Source organism: Lissotriton vulgaris, unplaced genomic scaffold, assembly GCF_964263255.1.
Source record: "Lissotriton vulgaris unplaced genomic scaffold, aLisVul1.2 SCAFFOLD_345, whole genome shotgun sequence".
NCBI lineage: Eukaryota > Metazoa > Chordata > Amphibia > Caudata > Salamandridae > Lissotriton > Lissotriton vulgaris.
This window is the reverse complement of record NW_028253149.1, coordinates 1,064,897-1,080,869: the sequence shown is the minus strand read 5'-3', so window position 1 is coordinate 1,080,869 and position 15,973 is coordinate 1,064,897.

Sequence of the window (15,973 nt, the reverse complement as noted above, 5' to 3'; positions counted from 1 at the left end):
CCATGCGTACAATAGCCTGAAAAGGATGGACACATTGAATCAAAATAGATTCATAAGTATTTAGATCCATCAATTCAGAAGGAATATCTATCAACTGAAGATTATTATGAACTGCTCTAGCAGGCATTCTATTTTCATTTAATTTTTTTAAACAATAATTACAAATACGCTGATCAAAACTCAAATCAAAAGAATTCTCCACCAACAAATAACTTACAAAATCCTTCCATTCACTATTATTTTCCAATTCACTTTTTGCATATAAATCAACTAACCTAGTCTGAATCTTATAATGAGTCCGTCGACAACACACACAAGTTAAATTAGGCCTTTCACTTGATTTCACCTTAAACTTGGTAATTTCCTCGTCAAACTTTTCTATACTTGAAATCTGTCCATTATCTTCCCCATTACCATCCATTACTATATCTATTTCTACACTGTCCTTTTTGTTCCCAAAATAACAAAACTCAATTTCTTCACAAATAGTCTTCACATCCACTTCAGATCCATGCAAAAGAGCACTGTTTAACTGTTTAAGCTTAAGTGATGGACTTTTTGCATAATACAACTTTCTCACTAATTTCCTCACCTTATTATGATGCACTGCTAACATCCTAAAATGATGAAAAACACTCTGACATACTTTTCTAGAAAGACAAGCTAGTGAATGCCCATGCAAACCTGTGTTTTCTCTCACTCTGCAAGGATCTAACTCTTGCAAGATCTTCATTTTTTGTTTGAGACTTTTCTTACTATATGTACGTAAGAAATTTCGAAGCAAATCGATTGAATCCTGTCGCACACTACAAATACTACTGCACTTCCATGTGTACACTGGACCCTTAGTACGTCTCCCTAAAACTTCATCAGCTAACACCTCTTCTGCATCTCTAGATACAAGTTTCTCTTTTTCCATCACACAACCATCTTTCACCTCATATGCTCGACCACTGGTGTCAAATGCATGCACCAAATCATTTTCCTGAAAGTAACTCTCCTCATTGAAAAACGGCTCATAACTTGAACTATGCATCCATTCACCAGAAAATACTTCACAAAAATTACTCCGATTAATAATTCTTTTCCATCTACTGTTCGATTTGAAAACATCAATTGCCTTATTAAGTATCCTAATTCTATTGATTATTAAAATAAATAATGTTTTCTTAACTTCAAAAGCCTGATCAACAATCTTTTCTACACTTTTCTTTTTCTTGTAAAAAGCAGCTCTCAGTTTACTTTTCTTATCATTTTTTAGCAAATTTAAAACTACCCTATTGCGAAACATTCGCCTACGAATGTCCCTAAATTGATTTACCCTTCTATTGCTATCCATATTCTTCTCTCCTGCTCCAATCGAGACATTTTTTGTGGGCCTCTCCTTCCTTTTTAGATTTGTTGACTTTTTCTGAATATTCACATTAGCAATATCATTTCTTTTTCTACGACATATGTTGCGAAGAAAAGACTTAATTGGCTTACCAGAAGCTTTTCTGGTGTTTTTTAAAGTAGTTTTTGTAGAGGATTCCATAAATTCTGTTGTTGATGTTCTCCTTTTCCGTATGGTATTTTTCATAATTCTTTGCCTTGAAGGCATTTTTGCTTGCTTTTCAGAAGTTGATTTGAATCTGTTGTTCTGTAAAAAAAAACACATGAAAGACCACTATTAGCAAACAACAAAGTAATGTCAAAAAGAAAACAATATAAACAATGAATTGCAACATATTTAAGTTTATACAACAGCAACTCAGGGCTTTATTTATAAAGGCCTTGCGCCACCAGTGCGTCACTTATTACCCATGTTTAAAGTGATGCATCAGCTGCACAAGGCAATCATAAAAAAGGGCCAAATGCAAATAACAATCAATTGCACCCAAAAATCGTTTTTTGAATAACATTTAAGAAACACTGCGCAGAACCTATGTACAACCACTCAATATCAGCAAACAAAGTCAGGGCCTTATTTATGAAGGCCTTGCGCCACAAGAGTGTCACTTATTTCCCATGTATAAAGTGATGCACCAGTTGCATAAGGCAATCATAAATAAGGGCCAAATGAAAATACCATTCATTTGCACCCAAAATCGTTTTTTGAATAACATTTAAAAAACACTGCGCAGAACCTATGTACAAGCACAGAATATCACTTTTGAAACTTCACTGTTTCCCCAAATACAAATCCTCTATCTTTCAAATGTTGATATCAAGCATTATCAAAAATCCAAAAACAAATCAACAGCAAACAAAGTCAGGGCCTTATTTATGAAGGCCTTGCGCCACCGGTGCGTCGCTTATTTCCCATGTTTAAAGTGATGCATCAGCTGCACAAGGCAATCATAAAAAAGGGCCAAATGCAAATACCAATCAATTGCACCCAAAAATCGTTTTTTGAATAACATTTAAGAAACACTGCGCAGAACCTATGTACAACCACTCAATATCAGCAAACAAAGCCAGGGCCTTATTTATGAAGGCCTTGCGCCACAAGAGTGTCACTTATTTCCCATGTATAAAGTGATGCACCAGTTGCATAAGGCAATCATAAATAAGGGCCAAATGAAAATACCATTCATTTGCACCCAAAATCGTTTTTTGAATAACATTTAAAAAACACTGCGCAGAACCTATGTACAAGCACAGAATATCACTTTTGAAACGTCAGTGTTTCCCCAAATACAAATCCTCTATCTTTCAAATGTTGATATCAAGCATTATCAAAAATCCAAACACAAATCAACAGCAAACAAAGTCAGGGCCTTATTTATGAAGGCCTTGCGCCATCAGTGCGTCACTTATTACCCATGTTTAAAGTGATGCATCAGCTGCACAAGGCAATCATAAAAAAGGGCCAAATGCAAATACCAATCAATTGCACCCAAAAATCGTTTTTTGAATAACATTTAAGAAACACTGCGCAGAACCTATGTACAACCACTCAATATCAGCAAACAAAGTCAGGGCCTTATTTATGAAGGCCTTGCGCCACAAGAGTGTCACTTATTTCCCATGTATAAAGTGATGCACCAGTTGCATAAGGCAATCATAAATAAGGGCCAAATGAAAATACCATTCATTTGCACCCAAAATCGTTTTTTGAATAACATTTAAAAAACACTGCGCAGAACCTATGTACAAGCACAGAATATCACTTTTGAAACGTCACTGTTTCCCCAAATACAAATCCTCTATCTTTCAAATGTTGATATCAAGCATTATCAAAAATCCAAAAACAAATCAACAGCAAACAAAGTCAGGGCCTTATTTATGAAGGCCTTGCGCCACCAGTGCGTCACTTATTACCCATGTTTAAAGTGATGCATCAGCTGCACAAGGCAATCATAAAAAAGGGCCAAATGCAAATACCAATCAATTGCACCCAAAAATCGTTTTTTGAATAACATTTAAGAAACACTGCGCAGAACCTATGTACAACCACTCAATATCAGCAAACAAAGTCAGGGCCTTATTTATGAAGGTCTTGCGCCACAAGAGTGTCACTTATTTCCCATGTATAAAGTGATGCACCAGTTGCATAAGGCAATCATAAATAAGGGCCAAATGAAAATACCATTCATTTGCACCCAAAATCGTTTTTTGAATAACATTTAAAAAACACTGCGCAGAACCTATGTACAAGCACAGAATATCACTTTTGAAACATCACTGTTTTCCACAAATACAAATCCTCTATCTTTCAAATGTTGATATCAAGCATTATCAAAAATCCAAAAACAAATCAACAGCAAACAAAGTCAGGGCCTTATTTATGAAGGCCTTGCGCCACCAGTGCATCACTTATTACCCATGTTTAAAGTGATGCATCAGCTGCACAAGGCAATCATAAAAAAGGGCCAAATGCAAATACCTACAATTGCACCCAAAAATCGTTTTTTGAATAACATTTAAGAAACACTGTGCAGAACCTATGTACAACCACTCAATATCAGCTTTGAAAGATCACTGTGTCCCAAAATACAAATCCACTATCTTGCATATGTTCATAATAAGTATTATCAAAAAGCAAATAACAAATCAACAGCCAACAAACTCAGGGCCTTATTTATGAAGGCCTTGCGCCACAAGAGCGTCACTTATTTCCCATGTACAAAGTGATGCACCAGTTGCACAAGGCAATCATAAAAAAGGGCCAAATGAAAATACCATTCATTTGCACCCAAAATCGTTTTTTGTATAACATTTTAGAAACACAACACAGGACTTATATACTAGCATACAATTTGACTTCTGAAACATAACTATCTGCTTCCAAATATTCTCCATAGAGCAAACAAGTCTCTATCTAAATTAAATAAATCATTACTTGCCTTTACAAATCCTTTGGGAGATTGAAAACAGTGTCAGACACACACACCAATTTCTTTTTAGCAGAGCAAAAAGTGTGCACTCAATACACTGAAACCAAGACTGGCATAGAAAATCTCTAACTTTGTACACATATGCCTTAATTCAACCAATCAAAAGTCTTCCCTCACTATTTTCAAACCAACACCCTTCCCCCTCTCAGATCTTTCTATCTGTTACCATAGCAACACCCTCCTAACTGAACTCTCAGGTTCAAAAGTTTATTGTACAATGTTGCAAATTAACTCAGCAAGGATGTTTGACCTCTCAATACACCAGCTTATCCAGGGTATTTTAGCTTTTAGTGGCTTTTTTTTAACCATTCAAATTGCTTCTTTCACACAACACAACCATGCACCCTAACTTTCAGTTTTCAACTATCTGAATCCACCAATCATTGCTTGTGATTCAAGAGCAGTGAAACTCCACAATTATTTTTTTGTAAACTCCTACTGTTCCAACTGCCATTTCATTCCTACACTTCATCTGACTGCACCAGAACCTTCTCACATCATGTATTCTGTATGGATTATAGGACATAGCTACATCCACTGGGCTCAAAGGTATGCAGCAAGCAGAAATTATCACAACCTTGATTTATCAAATGTGGAAATCAAGTGGATTGGCCAGAGAGGATTAAAATGTCATCAATTGATACCATTGGTGAAAACCTTTTTCCATCTGCCAAGCCCTGACCTCTTAATAGTGCACTTTGGTGGAAATGATTTGGGCACTATGACTGGGGTTGGTGTGGAAATGCTCTTAAAGGACACCTTTCATCAATTGATGACACTTTTTCCACAAAATGCCTTGGTATATTCAAATATATGCCAAAGACAGAAATGGAACTGGTCCAACCAATTTTGTCCACAATTTGAGAAAGCACGGAAACATGTGAATAAATCTGTTTCTGCTTACATGAGAGACTGTGGAATGGGTTCAATATACAATAACAACTTGCATTACAACATGCAAGACATCTACAGAGGAGATGGCGTGCACTTCTCAGATGAGGGAAATAGAGTATTCCTCCTGAATTTAAGACTGTGCATTGGAACCTACTTGTAGGTACCTAACTCAACCACAGAACCCAAAAGCTCTTTTCAGAGCTACTCTACCTCTGATCATTCCAAACGTTTATCTTTTTATAACTTTTTTCACTATTTTTCACCAAAGTACGCTCCCCGGAACGCTTACCGGTGCGCGTACCGGGCGCTCCCCCCGCGAAAAATTAAAGATTTTTTTTTTTTATGTTTATGAGCCTCCTAAGCCCCCCTCAGAAAACCTAGAGGGTCAAGATGTCTCTACTGTGCCCCCTTCTAGCCATACCAAACATTGTTTGCCCTCCATCTTGTGTCTCGATTGTACCGAAACACAAAATGGAGGACTTCCGTAACGCTGCTGGTGTGCGTACCGGAGCGCGCACCTGTGAGCGCTCCACAAAAAAAGGTGGGAAAGTAATTTTCAGAAAAACCACTGGAGACACTTTCATCAAATATAGAATAAGCCTTACTACATAGCAGTCCCTACCATTTGCCCAAATTTGGTGGAATTCCATTGAGACATTTAAGCTACAGGCCTGTCTAAATATCCTGAGGTAAATTACATGACAAAAACACATATGAAATGTTAGAATTTACAACCAATTAAAAAGTTTCTTTCATTTTCTACGATTATTTCCTGACATTTGATTGGTTATGTACAAAAATATATATAAAAGAAGAGAGGGAAACACAGCCATTTTGACTACTGCTTCCAGAAGTACATTTGAAAACAAATAACACTGACAACTTCAACTGATTTCTCCAAGGTAAGTTGTTATTTTGGAAAGTGAAGTATGTTGTGCACTTCAATGTAATTTGAGAAAAAATATTCTGTTGGTTATATACTATCCCTCTGTAATAGTTATAGATTGAGATAGACTTCTCTGTAATAGTTATGGATTGAGTTAGGCTTCTCTGGTATAATTATGAATTTACTTAGGCTTAATCACATGCACTTTTTAATAACTCTACTTCCTGCCTGAAACCATACACTGCCCAAAAATTACTTGACTGTTAAAAACTCAAAAGAACCTGTCTAAACTTAAACCCAACAGTACCCTAACTCTACTAATATAGTTAATTTTTATGCAATTTTCAGAAAGAAAATGGAAGGAGAAAAACAAGCAAATGTTACTACTATCGAAGAAAAGGTGGAAAATCCAGAAGGGCAAAAAGATAAAGTTGATTTCATGGATGACTCTTTGGATCAACAGTTTATAGAATGTTTGGAACAAATGGAATCATGTACTTATAATTATGAGGAAATACCGGATAATATTATGTTACAAGTTTTATTAAATTATGGAAAAGAATCAGAGGAATAAATTTATATTTAATAATTTTAAATTGTTTGAGACAATATTCATTTTTATATGTAATTCATGAAGTATTACCAAAATAATTATATTATAAAATGAGACTTATAGTATACTGTGCAACTTTTTTTCTGTTACATAGTAAGTTTACTCATAGTTACTACCTTTCTCCCTCTATATTATCTCCTATGTATATTTTACACCTCTTTTTCATCATAAGGGATCAGGAGAGACTACCCATGATCCCCTAGAAATTCTCAGGGAGTGCTTAAAAGATCTGTTTCTGCTTTCCTGACAGACTATGTTATGGATTCCATATACCACAAAAACTTCAATAACAACATGCAAGATATCTACAGAGGAGATGGTGTACATTAAATTTAAGTCTCTGCATTGGTACCTAAATGTAGGTACTTACATAAAATAAAAAAAACAAAAAAAACAATTAATAAACATAAAAATTTTTAAAGTGATTTTTTTCCCATAGTACGCTCCCCCGGTGCGCTCCCCGGTGCGCGTACCGGGCGCTTCCCCCGCGAAAATTGGAAAAAAAATAAAATTTGAGACCCCGTGGGGCCATTTAATGAACCCCACATCAAACCTAGGGGGACAGGGGGTGTCTACTCTGCCCCCTTATGGTCTTTTACCCCTTTGTTTTGGCCACCTCTCATGTCTCGATCCTACCGAGACACAAGATGGTGGCCGCTCCGGACTGTTTAGAATGTTTACAGACAACCGACAGCCAATCAGCTTTCCGTGCGCAAGTCGCGTGGCGCGCCCTGTGCGCATACCGGTGCGCGTACCGGGGCGAGGCTATAGATATATATATTTTTTTGAACCTAAATTACTCAAAATCCACTGGAGCACATATCTCGAGACATAGCAAAGGCACATCGGGCTACCAGTCCCTACAATTTTGCCAAGTTTGGTGTAAATCCATTCAGCCGTTCGGGCTAAAAGTGAAATCGACCGCCCTATGGAAATTAACATGGGGAAAACGCATTTTGGGACCCCCTTTTATCTCGGTCCCCGCTTGACGAAACCCCCCCAAACTTTCAGGGAAGGACCGGGGCGCCGCGAGGCCATTTTGAGGAAATTTTCAGGCACATTCGTCAACCGGCGCCAAAGTTATTCCAAATAGAATTTTGAGATTTAACATTGAAAAAAATCCTAACTATAACTACCTACTGGCGACCGCCAGTAGGTAATATATATATATATATATATATATATTACCTACTGGCGGTCGCCAGTAGGTATATATAGTTAGGATTTTTTCCCTATGGGATTTCTGAAAATTCTATGCCTAATAACTTTGGCGTTTGTGGACGGAATTGGCTGAAATTTTCAGGAAAATGGCACATTTTGTTTCTGAGCAGCCCTTGAAAATTTGGGGGGGTTTCATCAAGGGGGGGCCGAGAAAAAAGGGGGGTCCCAAAACGCGTTTTTCCCATGTTAATTTCCATAGGGCGGTTGGACTCACTTTTAGCCCGAACGGCTGAATGGATTTGCACGAAACTTGGCAAAATTGTAGGGACTGTTAGGCCGATGTGCCTTTGCTAGGTCTCAATATATGTGCTTCAGTGGATTTTGAGAAATTAACGTTTAAATCAAGATATATATCTGTAACAGCGGTCCGGGCAGCGATCCGGTTCGCGTACTTTTCGCTTATCGGAACTTTGCGCACGGAAAGCTGATTGGCTCTCCGGTGTCTGTCAACATTCTAAACAGTCCGGAGCGGCCGCCATCTTGTCTCTCGGTAGGATCGAGAGACAAGAGGAGGCCAAAACAAAGAGGGAAATTTCCATAAGGGGGCATAGTAGATCCTCCCTGACCCCCTAGGTTTTATGTGGTGTTTTTAAAAGGGCCCAGCAGGGTCCAAAAAAATATATATTTTTTTTTTTTTCGCGATGAGCGTCTAGTACGCGAACCGGAAAGCGTTCTGGGCAGCGTACTATAAGGATAATAGAATGATACACTTTTCAAAGACTGTATGTTAATTGTTTGGTTTTTTTCCTTTTTTTTTTTTGTTGTCTTTATTTTTAAAGTTATTTTTGTTATTTTCATTGTTTTTCATACTTTATTAATTTTTCTAACATTTCATTGTCAGAAATGTCATAATTTATTATAGGGTGTAATTGTTTTTCATTTTCAAGCAAGTTGTCTACTGCTTCAACACATTGTAGAAGTTCGTGGTCTCTACTGTCATCCATAAAGTCATCAAGTTTGTCTTGGCTGCTCTCCTTTAGTTCAATCGAAAATGAAATTTGTTGTTCGCCTTCCATTTTGCCTGAAATTTTGAATAAGAAAATATATATTAGTAGAGATAGGGCACTGTTGGGATTAATTTTAGATAGTCATTTTTTATCAGTGAATTTATCTTTTGGCAGTGTATAGTATCAGAGTGGAAATAGGACTATAAAAAAGTGTATGTGATTTAACCAAGACAAGCCTAACTCCATTCATAACTATAACAGAGAAGTCTTTCTAAATACATTACTACTACAGAGGGATAGTGTATACGTAGCAGAAAAATTCTATTATATTAAGTTATAGTGCACAATATATTTCGTTTTTAAAAATTATATCTTACCTTCACAAAAAAGTTGAAGTTTTTGGAAGCTATTAAAAGGTGTTGTACAACAAGAAGTAGTAGTCAAAATGGCTGTGTTTTCTTCTCTTCCTTTATATATATTCAAGTATATAACCAATCAAATGTCAGGTAATAAAAGTAGAAAATGAAAGTAACATTTTCATTGGTTGTCAATTCCAACAGTTCAGATGTGTTTTGTGAAGTAATTTACCTCACGGTATTTGGAGAGGTCTAAAGGCTAAATGGCTAAATGAAATTTCAATCAAATTTGTGAGAATGAAAGGGATTGTTATGTAGTATGAGCTAATTTATATTTGGTGAGAGTGTCTCTAGTCGTTTTTCTGTAAATTATTTTCCCGCCTTTTTTTTGGATCGCTTCCCGGATAGCGGTCCGGTCCGCGTACTTGGAGCGTAACGGGAGTCCACCATTTTGTGTTACGGTCGAATCAAGGAATAAAATGGAGGGTAAATAATGTTCTGAATGGGTAGAAGGGGGCATGGTACAAGTATTTTGCCCCCCTACGTTTTCTGAGGGTGGCTGAGGAGGACTATATTTGCGAAGAAAAAACTTTTTTTTGAAATTTTGCGCGGTTAGCTTCCAGTTCGCGTACCGGATAGCGCTCTTTAAGCGTAGTTTGTTGAAAATTACAGAAAAAAGTTAGAAAAAAAATAATAAAAGTGTGTGATCAGATGAAGGGTAGCTCTGAGAAGAGCTTTTGGGTTTATGGTACATTTAGGTACTTATAAGTAGGTACCAATGCACAGTCTTAAATTCAGAATGAAAATTCTGTTGCCCTCATCTGAGAAGTGAACTCCATCTCCTCTGTAGATATCTTGCATGTAGTAACGCAAGTTATTGTTGTACAGAGAGCCCATTCCATGGTCTCTCATGAAAGCTGACACAGATTTGTTTACATGCTTCCTCGCTTTCTCAATTTGTGGACAAAATTGGTTGGACCACCTCCATTTCTGTCTTTGGCATATATTGGAATATACCAAGGCAGTTTGAGGAAAAAGTGCCATTAATTGCTCAAAGGTGTCCTTTAAAAGCATTTCCAGACCTACCCCTGTCAAAGTGCCCAAATCATTACCTCCACAGTGCACTATTAACAGGTCAGGTTTTGGCAAATGCATAAAGGTTTTCACCAATGGTATCAATTGGTGACATTTTAATCCTCTTTGGCCCAACCACTTAATTTCCACATCTTGTAAATTGAGGTTAGGTAAATTTCTGCTCTCAGCATACCTTTGAGCCCAGTGGATGTAACTATGTCCAACAATCCAGACGTTAAACATGGTGGCTGAAGGTTGTTCTGCAGTCAGATGAAGTGTGGTAATGAAAGGGCAGTTGAAACAGTAGGAGTTTCTAAAGAAAAAAAACTGTGGATTTACAATGCTAATGATTCATTAGCAGTGATTGGTGCATTTACATTTCTGAAAACAGAAAGTTAGGGTGCATGGATGTGTTCTTTGAAAGATGTAATTTGAATGGTCAAGGAAGAAACATTTAATGAAAGATTGCACTGGATACGCAGGTGCACTGAGAGTTCAGAGTTCAATTGAAACATTGTTGTGTGAATTTGCAAACATGAGAGGTCTTCCAGGAGGTGGTTGCTATGGATACAAGGCAGACAGGGCAGAGGGGGGAAGGATTTTGATTTGAAAAAAGTGAGGGAAGAGGTATGATTGGCTAATATGAGAGATATGTGAAAAGAATATCTGTATTTCTGTGCTTTCAATAGCTGCAGCCTTTGGAGTGCATCCTTTTTCTTCTGCTGAAGACAATTTGGTGTATTTCTGAGACTGTTTTCAAAACTCAAAAAATATTTGCTAAGGTGAGAAAAGATTTATTTAATTTAGATAGAGAATAGTATGATTTAAGGAGAAAATGATGAAGAAAGCTGTGTTTTTAAAATGTGGTTTTGTCTCTAGTGATATACTAATAGAATTAGTTTCAAAGAGAAATTATAATTGCATATTTGGTGTAACATTCTGGCATGCAGTTACACAAGATATTGTAATACATGGAGGCCATTTCATGGTCTGTTATGTAAGCTGAAACAGATATGTTGCTTTTAAAAACGATTTAAGAAATCAATTACATTTCTAGATATGTACTGCTAGAGCTTCATAGGTTGTTTTGGGCCATATTTATAAGGTATTTGAGTGTCTAAGATGTTGTGTTCGCCTTTTAAAATGTAAAGTGTTCCTCATGGGACAAGTGTCTTGTAAATACGCTCCCACTTGTGCTTGGCAAATTTAGATTTTGATTATGGGAGTTACCTAGCCATGTTAATAGTGTCCCAAAAATGGTGCTAGGGCATTCCAGAAAACACATGTCTAAGATGTTGTGTTCGCCTTTTAAAATGTAAAGTGTTCCTCATGGGACAAGTGTCTTGTAAATACGCTCCCACTTGTGCTTGGCAAATTTAGATTTTGATTATGGGAGTTACCTAGCCATGTTAATAGTGTCCCAAAAATGGTGCTAGGGCATTCCAGAAAACACTTTCATGTGTCTCAAGGACATTTTTAGTCATTTCTTCATGAATGCAGGTATACAATTGATTTATATGCTGTGTTTAAAAACGAATTTTGAAATGAATTAAATTTCAGGATATGTACTGTTAGAGCTTCATAGGTTGTTTGGGGTCATATTTAGAAGGCATTTTAGTGTCTTTGAAGTTATTTTTCCCTTTTTAAATGGAAAGCGTTCCTCATGGGGCCCTGAGCAGTTCTTAGCCATGTTATTTAATAGGAAGTGGATCACATGGCTAAGAGCATTTGCTGGGAAATGCATGAATATCGTTGATTTTTCTGCTATATTCATGCATTGTGGCCGTTTTTTTTCACATTGCTTCATAGGTTGTTTGGGTTCATATTTAGAAGGCATTTTAGTGTCTTTGATGTTATTTTTCCCTTTTTAAATGGAAAGCGTTCATCATGGGGCCCTGAGCAGTTCTTAGCCATGTTATTTAATAGGAAGTGGATAACATGGCTAAGAGCATTTGCTGGGAAATGCATGAATATCGCTGATTTTTCTGCTATATTCATGCATTGTGGCCGTTTTTTTTCACATTGCTTCATAGGTTGTTTGGGTTCATATTTAGAAGGCATTTTAGTGTCTTTGATGTTATTTTTCCCTTTTTAAATGGAAAGCGTTCCTCATGGGGCCCTGAGCAGTTCTTAGCCATGTTATTTAATAGGAAGTGGATCACATGGCTAAGAGCATTTGCTGGAAAATGCATGAATATCGCTGATTTTTCTGCTATATTCATGCATTGTGGCCGTTTTTTTCACATTGCTTCATAGGTTGTTTGGGTTCATATTTAGAAGGCATTTTAGTGTCTTTGATGTTATTTTTCCCTTTTTAAATGGAAAGCGTTCCTCATGGGGCCCTGAGCAGTTCTTAGCCATGTTATTTAATTGGAAGTGGATAACATGGCTAAGAGCATTTGCTGGGAAATGCATGAATATCGCTGATTTTTCTGCTATATTCATGCATTGCGGCAGTTTTTTTTCACATTGCTTCATAGGTTGTTTGGGTTCATATTTAGAAGGCATTTTAGTGTCTTTGATGTTATTTTTCCCTTTTTAAATGGAAAGCGTTCCTCATGGTGCCCTGAGCAGTTCTTAGCCATGTTATTTAATAGGAAGTGGATAACATGGCTAAGAGCATTTGTTGGAAAATGCATGAATATCGCTGATTTTTCTGCGTTATTCATGCATTGCAGGCCTTTTTTTATCACATTTGCAAGCACTTCTTAGCCATGTTATCCAATGGGAGGTGGATAACATGGCTAAGAGCATTTGCTTCAAAGGTTGTTTGGGGTTATATACCATTTTTGGGAAATTATTAACATGCCTATCTAACTCCCATAATCAAAATCTAAATTTGCCAACCGCAGGTGGGAGCGTATTTACAATAAATTTGCACCATGAAGAATGTAAAATAGCATACTAGATACTCAAATAACTTATAAATATGATCCAAAACATCTTATGAAGCACTAGTAGTGCATATTTCCAGAAATGTATTGGTTTTCATTTAATGATTTACTTCATTGGTAGGCCTTCACATGTTTTTTTACCTTGGTTTTTTTTCAGTGAAAATCTTATCTGCAACCATGTGTTGGCCTCACCTCAAATAAACAAAACAGGTGATGGACTGAATGTGGATCAATGACACACATTCACCCCAGTCCAAAGATCTGGGCCTAAACAAACCTTTAGATAGGCTACATCTTATCGTCATCCTGAATTAATGATTTAAAATATTAGGGAGTGATTTATGAGTGTTGTATGCCTGTTTTGTACCATTGAGTGTCATTTTTGTGATGCAGTGCTGGTGGAAAATATTTGCTATGTTAAATAATTAGTACGGCATTAAGTTTTAGATGACTGTTATTTATTTACTGTTTGGTAATAGTGGTTAATAACATTTTATATTATATTTTTTCACAGATTCAACTGCAGATTCTTTCATAGTTTGGAAAATGCCTTCCAGAAGTCGAATACGAAAGGCTAGAAAACGTCAAAGACAGCAGGATGATGTTTTATTGCAGCAGTCCTCTTCCCCAAATACTTGTCAAAACACCAAGAAAGGTCCGGGTAAGAGCATGAAATCATTCTTAAGAAATATTTGTAGTAAAAAAAATTTTGCTCAAAAAAATGTGTCTCTTAACAAAAAGAGAAGTAATTTAAATGGAAAGGAGAGACCCATCACAAATGTTACTGGTAGAGGAAGAGATAACTCTGTGCATGATAGTAGAAGGAAACAACAGTTTAGGGACATTCGACAACGAATGTTCCGTAATAGGATATTAGTTAATTTATTGAAAAATATTAAAAAGAAAGGCCAACAGAAAGCGGCATTTTATAGGAGGAAGAAAAATGTAGAGAAAATTATTGATCATGCTTTTGAAATCAAGCGAAAGTTGTTTATTTTGGTAATCAATAGAATTAGGAAACTAAGCAAGGTAATTTCTGATTTCAAAACAAAAAGTAGATGGAAGAGAGTAGTAAATCGTACTAACTTTTGTGAAGTTTTTTCTGGAGAATGGATGCATAGTTCAAGTTCTGAGGCATTTTTTAATGAGGAGAGTTATTTTCAGGATAATGATTTGGTGCATGCAGTTGACATCAGTGGTCGAGCTTATGAAGTGAAGGATGGTTGTCCAGTTGAAAAAGAACAACTTGTGACAACAGAGACAGAAGAGGCGCTAAGTGATGAGGTTTTAGGAAGACGTCCTAAGGGTCCTGTGTACATTTGGAAGTGTAGTTCTATTTGCAGTGTGCGACAGGTTTCCATCAATTTGCTATGTGATTTTATACGGACATTTAATAAGAAAAGTTTGAAGCAGAAAATGAAGTTGTTGCAAGATTTAGATCCTTGCAGAGTGAGACAAATGACAGGTTTGCGTGGTCATTCACTGGCTTGTCTTTCCAGGAGAGTATGCCAGAGTGTTTTTCATCATTTCAGGATGCTAGCAGTGCATCATAATAAAGTGAGAAAATTAGTGAGAATGTTGTATTATGCTAAGAGTCCAGCAATTATGCTTAAACAGTTATGTGCTGCTCTTTTGCATGGTTCTGAAATAGATGTGAAGAATCTTTGTGAAGAAATTGAGTTTTGTTACTTTGGTAGTAAAGATGAGAATGTTCAAATTGACCCTGAAGTAGAGGGTAATGTGGAAGCTAATGTACAGGTTTCCAGTACAGATAATTTTCAGAAGGAAATTGCCACGTTTCAGATGAAATCAAGTGAGAGGCCTAATTTCACTTGTGTATGTTGTCGACGCACTTATTATAAGAATCAGACTAAGGTAGTGGATTTATATGCAAAAAGTGAAAGGGAAAATAATAGTGAATGGAAGGATTTAGCCACATACTTGATGGTAGAAAATTATTTTGATTTGGGATCGGATCAACGTGTGTGTACTTATTGTTGTAATAAATTAAACCAAAACCAGATGCCTGCTAGGGCAGTTCATAATAATCTGGAATTGGTTGAGATTCCTTCTGAATTGAAGGATTTAAATACTTATGAATCTATTTTGATTCAAAGTATCCATCCCTTTCAGGCTATTGTAAGAATGGAGCCAAAGACAGGGAAATTGCCTCCAGCAGATTTACAGAGAGGATTAAAGGGAAGAGTTGTTTATTTGCCTCTAGATTTGAACAAAAACATTAACACAATTGGAATAGAAAAAGTGGAAGAGGAACCTCTGGTTATCTTGGTTAATGGGGTTCCGACAAAGAATAAGAAAATATGGCAAGATTTAGTGGATGTTAGGAAAGTCAAAAAGGCAACAGTGTATTTGAAGAAAAATAATAAGTACTATAAGAATGTATATGTTGCAGAAGAGGAAGTAAGTGATGAAGAGGATAGCGATTTGTGTGCTGGCCAAATTGAGAAAGTAGAGGCCTCTAAAAGTGAAGAAATATATGAACATTATAGTGTTCATCCTTTGCATTCGAAGGAAGTGATGGGGAATGCTATTGAGTTGTTTCAAATGAAACAAGCCAAAGGGAGTCCCATTAGTGTTTGGGAGGAAAGTTTGGAAGCTCGGTGTTTCCCACAGCTATTTCCCACAGGTCAAGGAGGAAGATATGATGAGCGACCTCGTGAAATTCCTGCGTCTGAATACCGGACTTTA